Below are 13,040 nucleotides of genomic sequence, written 5' to 3'. Positions count from 1 at the left end.
GGTGCGCATTGTATGGGTGTGTGTTACATTACATTCACTAGTAGGAGTGAGAAAAACATCACGGGGTGGTGCGCATTGTATGGGTGTGTGTTAGATTACATTCACTAGTAGGAGTGAGAAAAACATCACGGGGTGGTGCGCATTGTATGGGTGTGTGTTACATTACATTCACTCGTAAGAGTGAGAAAAACATCACGGGGTGGTGCGCATTGTATGGGTGTGTGTTACATTATATTCACTCGTAGGAGTGAGAAAAACATCACGGGGTGGTGCGCATTGTATGTGTGTGTGTTACATTACATTCACTAATAGGAGTGAGAAAAACATCACGGGGTGGTGTGAATCGGAGGGTCTGAATTAGGAAAGGCAGTGAGTGGCAATGTAGGATGGAGAAAAGCCCCGCGGTGTGGTCACCATGGGGAGGTCAGGGAACATGCAGTGGCAATGTAGGATAGGATTCTGAAAAACATCGCGGGGTGGTGCGCATTGTATGGGTGTGTGTTACATTAGATTCACTAGTAGGAGTGAGACAAACATCACGGTGTGGTGCGCATTGTATGGGTGTGTGTTACATTAGATTCACTAGTAGGAGTGAGAAAAACATCACGGGGTGGTGCGCATTGTATGGGTGTGTGTTACATTACATTCACTAGTAGGAGTGAGAAAAACATCAAGGGGTGGTGCGCATTGTATGGGTGTGTGTTACATTAGATTCACTAGTAGGAGTGAGAAAAACATCACGGGGTGGTGCGCATTTTATGGGTGTGTGTTACATTACATTCACTAGTAGGAGTGAGAAAAACATCACGGGGTGGTGCGCATTGTATGGGTGTGTGTTACATTACATTCACTAGTAGGAGTGAGAAAAACATCACGGGGTGGTGCGCATTGTATGGGTGTGTGTTACATTACATTCACTAATAGGAGTGAGAAAAACATCACGGGGTGGTGTGAATCGGAGGGTCTGAATTAGGAAACGCAGTGAGTGGCAATGTAGGATGGAGAAAAGCACCGCGGGGTGGTCAGCATGGGGAGGTCAGGGAACATGCAGTGGCAATGTAGGATAGGTTTCTGAAAAACATCGCGGGGTGGTGCGCATTGTATGGGTGTGTGATACATTAGATTCACTAGTAGGAGTGAGAAAAACATCACGGGGTGGTGCGCATTGTATGGGTGTGTGTTACATTACATTCACTAGTAGGAGTGAGAAAAACATCACGGGGTGGTGCGCATTGTATGTGTGTGTGTTACATTACATTCACTCGTAGGAGTGAGAAAAACATCACGGGGTGGTGTGCATTGTATGGGTGTGTGTTACATTATATTCACTCGTAGGAGTGAGAAAAACATCACGGGGTGGTGCGCATTGTATGGGTGTGTGTTACATTACATTCACTAGTAGGAGTGAGAAAAACATCACGGGGTGGTGCGCATTGTATGGGTGTGTGTTACATTACATTCACTACTAGGAGTGAGAAAAACATCACGGGGTGGTGCGCATTGTATGGGTGTGTGTTACATTACATTCACTAGTAGGAGTGAGAAAAACATCACGGGGTGGTGCGCATTGTATGGGTGTGTGTTACATTAGATTCACTAGTAGGAGTGAGAAAAGCATCACTCGGTGGTGCGCATTGTATGGGTGTGTGTTACATTACATTCACTAGTAGGAGTGAGAAAAACATCACGGGGTGGTGCGCATTGTATGGGTGTGTGTTACATTAGATTCACTCGTAGGAGTGAGAAAAACATCACGGGGTGGTGCGCATTGTATGGGTGTGTGTTACATTACATTCACTAGTAGGAGTGAGAAAAACATCACGGGGTGGTGCGCATTGTATGGGTGTGTGTTACATTACTTTCACTAGTAGGAGTGAGAAAAACATCACGGGGTGGTGCGCATTGTATGGGTGTGTGTTACATTAGATTCACTAGTAGGAGTGAGAAAAACATCACGGGGTGGTGCGCATTGTATGGGTGTGTGTTACATTACATTCACTAGTAGGAGTGAGAAAAACATCACGGGGTGGTGCGCATTGTATGGGTGTGTGTTACATTACTTTCACTAGTAGGAGTGAGAAAAACATCACGGGGTGGTGCGCATTGTATGGGTGTGTGTTACATTACATTCACTAATAGGAGTGAGAAAAACATCACGCGGTGGTGTGAATCGGAGGGTCTGAATTAGGATAGGCAGTGAGTGGCAATGTAGGATGGAGAAAAGCCCCGCGGGGTGGTCAGCATGGGGAGGTCAGGGAACATGCAGTGGCAATGTAGGATAGGATTCTGAAAAACATCGCGGGGTGGTGCGCATTGTATGGGTGTGTGTTACATTAGATTCACAAGTAGGAGTGAGAAAAACATCACGGGGTGGTGCGCATTGTATGGGAGTGTGTTACATTACATTCACTAGTAGGAGTGAGAAAAACATCACGGGGTGGTGCGCATTGTATGGGTGTGTGTTACATTACATTCACTAGTAGGAGTGAGAAAAACATCACGGGGTGGTGCGCATTTTATGGGTGTGTGTTACATTACATTCACGAATAGGAGTGAGAAAAACATCACGGGGTGGTGTGAATCAGAGGGTCTGAATTAGGAAAGGCAGTGAGTGGCAATATAGGATGGAGAAAAGCCCCGCGTGGTGGTCAGCATGGGGAGGTCAGGGAACATGCAGTGGCAATGTAGGATAGGATTCTGAAAAACATCGCGGGGTGGTGCGCATTGTATGGGTGTGTGTTACATTAGATTCACTAGTAGGAGTGAGAAAAACATCACGGGGTGTTGCGCATTGTATGGGTGTGTGTTACATTACATTCACTAGTAGGAGTGAGAAAAACATCACGGAGTGGTGCGCATTGTATGGGTGTGTGTTACATTACATTCACTACTAGGAGTGAGAAAAACATCACGGGGTGGTGCGCATTGTATGGGTGTGTGTTAGATTACATTCACTAGTAGGAGTGAGAAAAACATCACGGGGTGGTGCGCATTGTATGGGTGTGTGTTACATTACATTCACTCGTAAGAGTGAGAAAAACATCACGGGGTGGTGCGCATTGTATGGGTGTGTGTTACATTATATTCACTCGTAGGAGTGAGAAAAACATCACGGGGTGGTGCGCATTGTATGTGTGTGTGTTACATTACATTCACTAATAGGAGTGAGAAAAACATCACGGGGTGGTGTGAATCGGAGGGTCTGAATTAGGAAAGGCAGTGAGTGGCAATGTAGGATGGAGAAAAGCCCCGCGGTGTGGTCACCATGGGGAGGTCAGGGAACATGCAGTGGCAATGTAGGATAGGATTCTGAAAAACATCGCGGGGTGGTGCGCATTGTATGGGTGTGTGTTACATTAGATTCACTAGTAGGAGTGAGACAAACATCACGGGGTGGTGCGCATTGTATGGGTGTGTGTTACATTACATTCACTACTAGGAGTGAGAAAAACATCACGGGGTGGTGCGCATTGTATGGGTGTGTGTTACATTACATTCACTAGTAGGAGTGAGAAAAACGTCACGGGGTGCTGCGCATTGTATGGGTGTGTGTTACATTACATTCACTAGTAGGAGTGAGAAAAACATCACGGGGTGGTGCGCATTGTATGGGTGTGTGTTACATTAGATTCACTAGTAGGAGTGAGAAAAACATCACGCGGTGGTGCGCATTGTATGGGTGTGTGTTACATTACATTCACTAGTAGGAGTGAGAAAAACATCACGGGGTGGTGCGCATTGTATGTGTGTGTGTTACATTACATTCACTAGTAGGAGTGATAAAAACATCACGGGGTGGTGCGCATTGTATGGGTGTGTGTTACATTACATTCACTAGTAGGAGTGAGAAAAACATCACGGGGTGGTGCGCATTGTATGGGTGTGTGTTACATTACATTCACTAGTAGGAGTGAGAAAAACATCACGGGGTGGTGCGCATTGTATGGGTGTGTGTTACATTACATTCACTAATAGGAGTGAGAAAAACATCACGGGGTGGTGTGAATCGGAGGGTCTGAATTAGGAAACGCAGTGAGTGGCAATGTAGGATGGAGAAAAGCCCCGCGGGGTGGTCAGCATGGGGAGGTCAGGGAACATGCAGTGGCAATGTAGGATAGGTTTCTGAAAAACATCGCGGGGTGGTGCGCATTGTATGGGTGTGTGTTACATTAGATTCACTAGTAGGAGTGAGAAAAACATCACGGGGTGGTGCGCATTGTATGGGTGTGTGTTACATTACATTCACTAGTAGGAGTGAGAAAAACATCACGGGGTGGTGCGCATTGTATGTGTGTGTGTTACATTACATTCACTCGTAGGAGTGAGAAAAACATCACGGGGTGGTGTGCATTGTATGGGTGTGTGTTACATTATATTCACTCGTAGGAGTGAGAAAAACATCACGGGGTGGTGCGCATTGTATGGGTGTGTGTTACATTACATTCACTAGTAGGAGTGAGAAAAACATCACGGGGTGGTGCGCATTGTATGGGTGTGTGTTACATTACATTCACTACTAGGAGTGAGAAAAACATCACGGGGTGGTGCGCATTGTATGGGTGTGTGTTACATTACATTCACTAGTAGGAGTGAGAAAAACATCACGGGGCGGTGCGCATTGTATGGGTGTGTGTTACATTACATTCACTAGTAGGAGTGAGAAAAGCATCACTCGGTGGTGCGCATTGTATGGGTGTGTGTTACATTACATTCACTAGTAGGAGTGAGAAAAACATCACGGGGTGGTGCGCATTGTATGGGTGTGTGTTACATTACATTCACTCGTAGGAGTGAGAAAAACATCACGGGGTGGTGCGCATTGTATGGGTGTTACATTACATTCACTAGTAGGAGTGAGAAAAACATCACGGGGTGGTACGCATTGTATGGGTGTGTGTTACATTACATTCACTACTAGGAGTGAGAAAAACATCACGGGGTGGTGTGAATCGGAGGGTCTGAATTAGGAAAGGCAGTGAGTGGCAATGTAGCATGGAGAAAAGCCCCGCGGGGTGGTCAGCATGGGGAGGTCAGGGAACATGCAGTGGCAATGTAGGATAGGCTTCTGAAAAACATCGCGGGGTGGTGCTCATTGTATGGGTGTGTGTTACATTAGATTCACTAGTAGGAGTGAGAAAAACATCACGGGGTGGTGCGCATTGTATGGGTGTGTGTTACATTACATTCAATAGTAGGAGTGAGAAAAGCATCACGGGGTGGTGCGCATTGTATGGGTGTGTGTTACATTACATTCACTAGTAGGAGTGAGAAAAACATCACGGGGTGGTGCGCATTGTATGGGTGTGTGTTACATTACATTCACTAATAGGAGTGAGAAAAACATCACGGGGTGGTGTGAATCGGAGGGTCTGAATTAGGATAGGCAGTGAGTGGCAATGTAGGATGGAGAAAAGCCCCGCGGGGTGGTCAGCATGGGGAGGTCAGGGAACATGCAGTGGCAATGTAGGATAGGATTCTGAAAAACATCGCGGGGTGGTGCGCATTGTATGGGTGTGTGTTACATTAGATTCACAAGTAGGAGTGAGAAAAACATCACAGGGTGGTGCGCATTGTATGGGTGTGTGTTACATTACATTCACTAGTAGGAGTGAGAAAAACATCACGGGGTGGTGCGCATTGTATGGGTGTGTGTTACATTACATTCACTAGTAGGAGTGAGAAAAACATCACGGGGTGGTGCGCATTTTATGGGTGTGTGTTACATTACATTCACGAATAGGAGTGAGAAAAACATCACGGGGTGGTGTGAATCAGAGGGTCTGAATTAGGAAAGGCAGTGAGTGGCAATATAGGATGGAGAAAAGCCCCGCGGGGTGGTCAGCATGGGGAGGTCAGGGAACATGCAGTGGCAATGTAGGATAGGATTCTGAAAAACATCGCGGGGTGGTGCGCATTGTATGGGTGTGTGTTACATTAGATTCACTAGTAGGAGTGAGAAAAACATCACGGGGTGGTGCGCATTGTATGGGTGTGTGTTACATTACATTCACTAGTAGGAGTGAGAAAAACATCAAGGGGTGGTGCGCATTGTATGGGTGTGTGTTACATTAGATTCACTAGTAGGAGTGAGAAAAACATCACGGGGTGGTGCGCATTGTATGGGTGTGTGTTACATTACATTCACTAGTAGGAGTGAGAAAAACATCACGGGGTGGTGCGCATTGTATGGGTGTGTGTTACATTACATTCACTAGTAGGAGTGAGAAAAATATCACGGGGTGGTGCGCATTGTATGGGTGTGTGTTACATTACATTCACTAGTAGGAGTGAGAAAAACATCACGGGGTGGTGCGCATTGTATGGGTGTGTGTTACATTACATTCACTAATAGGAGTGAGAAAAACATCACGGGGTGGTGTGAATCGGAGGGTCTGAATTAGGATAGGCAGTGAGTGGCAATGTAGGATGGAGAAAAGCCCCGCGGGGTGGTCAGCATGGGGAGGTCAGGGAACATGCAGTGGCAATGTAGGATAGGATTCTGAAAAACATCGCGGGGTGGTGCGCATTGTATGGGTGTGTGTTACATTAGATTCACAAGTAGGAGTGAGAAAAACATCACGGGGTGGTGCGCATTGTATGGGTGTGTGTTACATTACATTCACTAGTAGGAGTGAGAAAAACATCACGGGGTGTTGCGCATTGTATGGGTGTGTGTTACATTACATTCACTAGTAGGAGTGAGAAAAACATCACGGGGTGGTGCGCATTGTATGGGTGTGTGTTACATTACATTCACTAGTAGGAGTGAGAAAAACATCACGGGGTGGTGCGCATTGTATGGGTGTGTGTTACATTACATTCACTAGTAATAGTGAGAAAAACATCACGGGGTGGTGCGCATTGTATGGGTGTGTGTTACATTACATTCACTCGTAAGAGTGAGAAAAACATCACGGGGTGGTGCGCATTGTATGGGTGTGTGTTACATTATATTCACTCGTAGGAGTGAGAAAAACATCACGGGGTGGTGCGCATTGTATGTGTGTGTGTTACATTACATTCACTAATAGGAGTGAGAAAAACATCACGGGGTGGTGTGAATCGGAGGGTCTGAATTAGGAAAGGCAGTGAGTGGCAATGTAGGATGGAGAAAAGCCCCGCGGTGTGGTCACCATGGGGAGGTCAGGGAACATGCAGTGGCAATGTAGGATAGGATTCTGAAAAACATCGCGGGGTGGTGCGCATTGTATGGGTGTGTGTTACATTAGATTCACTAGTAGGAGTGAGACAAACATCACGGGGTGGTGCGCATTGTATGGGTGTGTGTTACATTACATTCACTACTAGGAGTGAGAAAAACATCACGGGGTGGTGCGCATTGTATGGGTGTGTGTTACATTACATTCACTCGTAGGAGTGAGAAAAACATCACGGGGTGGTGTGCATTGTATGGGTGTGTGTTACATTACATTCACTAGTAGGAGTGAGAAAAACGTCACGGGGTGCTGCGCATTGTATGGGTGTGTGTTACATTACATTCACTAGTAGGAGTGAGAAAAACATCACGGGGTGGTGCGCATTGTATGGGTGTGTGTTACATTAGATTCACTAGTAGGAGTGAGAAAAACATCACGCGGTGGTGCGCATTGTATGGGTGTGTGTTACATTACATTCACTAGTAGGAGTGAGAAAAACATCACGGGGTGGTGCGCATTGTATGTGTGTGTGTTACATTACATTCACTAGTAGGAGTGATAAAAACATCACGGGGTGGTGCGCATTGTATGGGTGTGTGTTACATTACATTCACTAGTAGGAGTGAGAAAAACATCACGGGGTGGTGCGCATTGTATGGGTGTGTGTTACATTACATTCACTAGTAGGAGTGAGAAAAACATCACGGGGTGGTGCGCATTGTATGGGTGTGTGTTACATTACATTCACTAATAGGAGTGAGAAAAACATCACGGGGTGGTGTGAATCGGAGGGTCTGAATTAGGAAACGCAGTGAGTGGCAATGTAGGATGGAGAAAAGCCCCGCGGGGTGGTCAGCATGGGGAGGTCAGGGAACATGCAGTGGCAATGTAGGATAGGTTTCTGAAAAACATCGCGGGGTGGTGCGCATTGTATGGGTGTGTGATACATTAGATTCACTAGTAGGAGTGAGAAAAACATCACGGGGTGGTGCGCATTGTATGGGTGTGTGTTACATTACATTCACTAGTAGGAGTGAGAAAAACATCACGGGGTGGTGCGCATTGTATGTGTGTGTGTTACATTACATTCACTCGTAGGAGTGAGAAAAACATCACGGGGTGGTGTGCATTGTATGGGTGTGTGTTACATTATATTCACTCGTAGGAGTGAGAAAAACATCACGGGGTGGTGCGCATTGTATGGGTGTGTGTTACATTACATTCACTAGTAGGAGTGAGAAAAACATCACGGGGTGGTGCGCATTGTATGGGTGTGTGTTACATTACATTCACTACTAGGAGTGAGAAAAACATCACGGGGTGGTGCGCATTGTATGGGTGTGTGTTACATTACATTCACTAGTAGGAGTGAGAAAAACATCACGGGGTGGTGCGCATTGTATGGGTGTGTGTTACATTAGATTCACTAGTAGGAGTGAGAAAAGCATCACTCGGTGGTGCGCATTGTATGGGTGTGTGTTACATTACATTCACTAGTAGGAGTGAGAAAAACATCACGGGGTGGTGCGCATTGTATGGGTGTGTGTTACATTAGATTCACTCGTAGGAGTGAGAAAAACATCACGGGGTGGTGCGCATTGTATGGGTGTGTGTTACATTACATTCACTAGTAGGAGTGAGAAAAACATCACGGGGTGGTGCGCATTGTATGGGTGTGTGTTACATTACTTTCACTAGTAGGAGTGAGAAAAACATCACGGGGTGGTGCGCATTGTATGGGTCTGTGTTACATTAGATTCACTAGTAGGAGTGAGAAAAACATCACGGGGTGGTGCGCATTGTATGGGTGTGTGTTACATTACATTCACTAGTAGGAGTGAGAAAAACATCACGGGGTGGTGCGCATTGTATGGGTGTGTGTTACATTACTTTCACTAGTAGGAGTGAGAAAAACATCACGGGGTGGTGCGCATTGTATGGGTGTGTGTTACATTACATTCACTAATAGGAGTGAGAAAAACATCACGCGGTGGTGTGAATCGGAGGGTCTGAATTAGGATAGGCAGTGAGTGGCAATGTAGGATGGAGAAAAGCCCCGCGGGGTGGTCAGCATGGGGAGGTCAGGGAACATGCAGTGGCAATGTAGGATAGGATTCTGAAAAACATCGCGGGGTGGTGCGCATTGTATGGGTGTGTGTTACATTAGATTCACAAGTAGGAGTGAGAAAAACATCACGGGGTGGTGCGCATTGTATGGGAGTGTGTTACATTACATTCACTAGTAGGAGTGAGAAAAACATCACGGGGTGGTGCGCATTGTATGGGTGTGTGTTACATTACATTCACTAGTAGGAGTGAGAAAAACATCACGGGGTGGTGCGCATTTTATGGGTGTGTGTTACATTACATTCACGAATAGGAGTGAGAAAAACATCACGGGGTGGTGTGAATCAGAGGGTCTGAATTAGGAAAGGCAGTGAGTGGCAATATAGGATGGAGAAAAGCCCCGCGTGGTGGTCAGCATGGGGAGGTCAGGGAACATGCAGTGGCAATGTAGGATAGGATTCTGAAAAACATCGCGGGGTGGTGCGCATTGTATGGGTGTGTGTTACATTAGATTCACTAGTAGGAGTGAGAAAAACATCACGGGGTGTTGCACATTGTATGGGTGTGTGTTACATTACATTCACTAGTAGGAGTGAGAAAAACATCACGGAGTGGTGCGCATTGTATGGGTGTGTGTTACATTACATTCACTAGTAGGAGTGAGAAAAACATCACGGGGTGGTGCGCATTGTATGGGTGTGTGTTAGATTACATTCACTAGTAGGAGTGAGAAAAACATCACGGGGTGGTGCGCATTGTATGGGTGTGTGTTACATTACATTCACTCGTAAGAGTGAGAAAAACATCACGGGGTGGTGCGCATTGTATGGGTGTGTGTTACATTATATTCACTCGTAGGAGTGAGAAAAACATCACGGGGTGGTGCGCATTGTATGTGTGTGTGTTACATTACATTCACTAATAGGAGTGAGAAAAACATCACGGGGTGGTGTGAATCGGAGGGTCTGAATTAGGAAAGGCAGTGAGTGGCAATGTAGGATGGAGAAAAGCCCCGCGGTGTGGTCACCATGGGGAGGTCAGGGAACATGCAGTGGCAATGTAGGATAGGATTCTGAAAAACATCGCGGGGTGGTGCGCATTGTATGGGTGTGTGTTACATTAGATTCACTAGTAGGAGTGAGACAAACATCACGGGGTGGTGCGCATTGTATGGGTGTGTGTTACATTACATTCACTACTAGGAGTGAGAAAAACATCACGGGGTGGTGCGCATTGTATGGGTGTGTGTTACATTACATTCATTAGTAGGAGTGAGAAAAACGTCACGGGGTGCTGCGCATTGTATGGGTGTGTGTTACATTACATTCACTAGTAGGAGTGAGAAAAACATCACGGGGTGGTGCGCATTGTATGGGTGTGTGTTACATTAGATTCACTAGTAGGAGTGAGAAAAACATCACGCGGTGGTGCGCATTGTATGGGTGTGTGTTACATTACATTCACTAGTAGGAGTGAGAAAAACATCACGGGGTGGTGCGCATTGTATGTGTGTGTGTTACATTACATTCACTAGTAGGAGTGATAAAAACATCACGGGGTGGTGCGCATTGTATGGGTGTGTGTTACATTACATTCACTAGTAGGAGTGAGAAAAACATCACGGGGTGGTGCGCATTGTATGGGTGTGTGTTACATTACATTCACTAGTAGGAGTGAGAAAAACATCACGGGGTGGTGCGCATTGTATGGGTGTGTGTTACATTACATTCACTAATAGGAGTGAGAAAAACATCACGGGGTGGTGTGAATCGGAGGGTCTGAATTAGGAAACGCAGTGAGTGGCAATGTAGGATGGAGAAAAGCCCCGCGGGGTGGTCAGCATGGGGAGGTCAGGGAACATGCAGTGGCAATGTAGGATAGGTTTCTGAAAAACATCGCGGGGTGGTGCGCATTGTATGGGTGTGTGTTACATTAGATTCACTAGTAGGAGTGAGAAAAACATCACGGGGTGGTGCGCATTGTATGGGTGTGTGTTACATTACATTCACTAGTAGGAGTGAGAAAAACATCACGGGGTGGTGCGCATTGTATGTGTGTGTGTTACATTACATTCACTCGTAGGAGTGAGAAAAACATCACGGGGTGGTGTGCATTGTATGGGTGTGTGTTACATTATATTCACTCGTAGGAGTGAGAAAAACATCACGGGGTGGTGCGCATTGTATGGGTGTGTGTTACATTACATTCACTAGTAGGAGTGAGAAAAACATCACGGGGTGGTGCGCATTGTATGGGTGTGTGTTACATTACATTCACTACTAGGAGTGAGAAAAACATCACGGGGTGGTGCGCATTGTATGGGTGTGTGTTACGTTACATTCACTAGTAGGAGTGAGAAAAACATCACGGGGCGGTGCGCATTGTATGGGTGTGTGTTACATTACATTCACTAGTAGGAGTGAGAAAAGCATCACTCGGTGGTGCGCATTGTATGGGTGTGTGTTACATTACATTCACTAGTAGGAGTGAGAAAAACATCACGGGGTGGTGCGCATTGTATGGGTGTGTGTTACATTACATTCACTCGTAGGAGTGAGAAAAACATCACGGGGTGGTGCGCATTGTATGGGTGTTACATTACATTCACTAGTAGGAGTGAGAAAAACATCACGGGGTGGTACGCATTGTATGGGTGTGTGTTACATTACATTCACTACTAGGAGTGAGAAAAACATCACGGGGTGGTGTGAATCGGAGGGTCTGAATTAGGAAAGGCAGTGAGTGGCAATGTAGCATGGAGAAAAGCCCCGCGGGGTGGTCAGCATGGGGAGGTCAGGGAACATGCAGTGGCAATGTAGGATAGGCTTCTGAAAAACATCGCGGGGTGGTGCTCATTGTATGGGTGTGTGTTACATTAGATTCACTAGTAGGAGTGAGAAAAACATCACGGGGTGGTGCGCATTGTATGGGTGTGTGTTACATTACATTCAATAGTAGGAGTGAGAAAAGCATCACGGGGTGGTGCGCATTGTATGGGTGTGTGTTACATTACATTCACTAGTAGGAGTGAGAAAAACATCACGGGGTGGTGCGCATTGTATGGGTGTGTGTTACATTACATTCACTAATAGGAGTGAGAAAAACATCACGGGGTGGTGTGAATCGGAGGGTCTGAATTAGGATAGGCAGTGAGTGGCAATGTAGGATGGAGAAAAGCCCCGCGGGGTGGTCAGCATGGGGAGGTCAGGGAACATGCAGTGGCAATGTAGGATAGGATTCTGAAAAACATCGCGGGGTGGTGCGCATTGTATGGGTGTGTGTTACATTAGATTCACAAGTAGGAGTGAGAAAAACATCACAGGGTGGTGCGCATTGTATGGGTGTGTGTTACATTACATTCACTAGTAGGAGTGAGAAAAACATCACGGGGTGGTGCGCATTGTATGGGTGTGTGTTACATTACATTCACTAGTAGGTGTGAGAAAAACATCACGGGGTGGTGCGCATTTTATGGGTGTGTGTTACATTACATTCACGAATAGGAGTGAGAAAAACATCACGGGGTGGTGTGAATCAGAGGGTCTGAATTAGGAAAGGCAGTGAGTGGCAATATAGGATGGAGAAAAGCCCCGCGGGGTGGTCAGCATGGGGAGGTCAGGGAACATGCAGTGGCAATGTAGGATAGGATTCTGAAAAACATCGCGGGGTGGTGCGCATTGTATGGGTGTGTGTTACATTAGATTCACTAGTAGGAGTGAGAAAAACATCACGGGGTGGTGCGCATTGTATGGGTGTGTGTTACATTACATTCACTAGTAGGAGTGAGAAAAACATCAAGGGGTGGTGCGCATTGTA

The sequence above is a fragment of the Cavia porcellus genome, unplaced genomic scaffold (assembly GCF_034190915.1).
Source record: "Cavia porcellus strain 051 isolate PalLab524CR breed Dunkin Hartley unplaced genomic scaffold, mCavPor4.1 scaffold_63, whole genome shotgun sequence".
NCBI classification, from domain to species: Eukaryota; Metazoa; Chordata; class Mammalia; order Rodentia; family Caviidae; genus Cavia; species Cavia porcellus.
Note: the sequence above shows the minus strand (reverse complement) of the source record.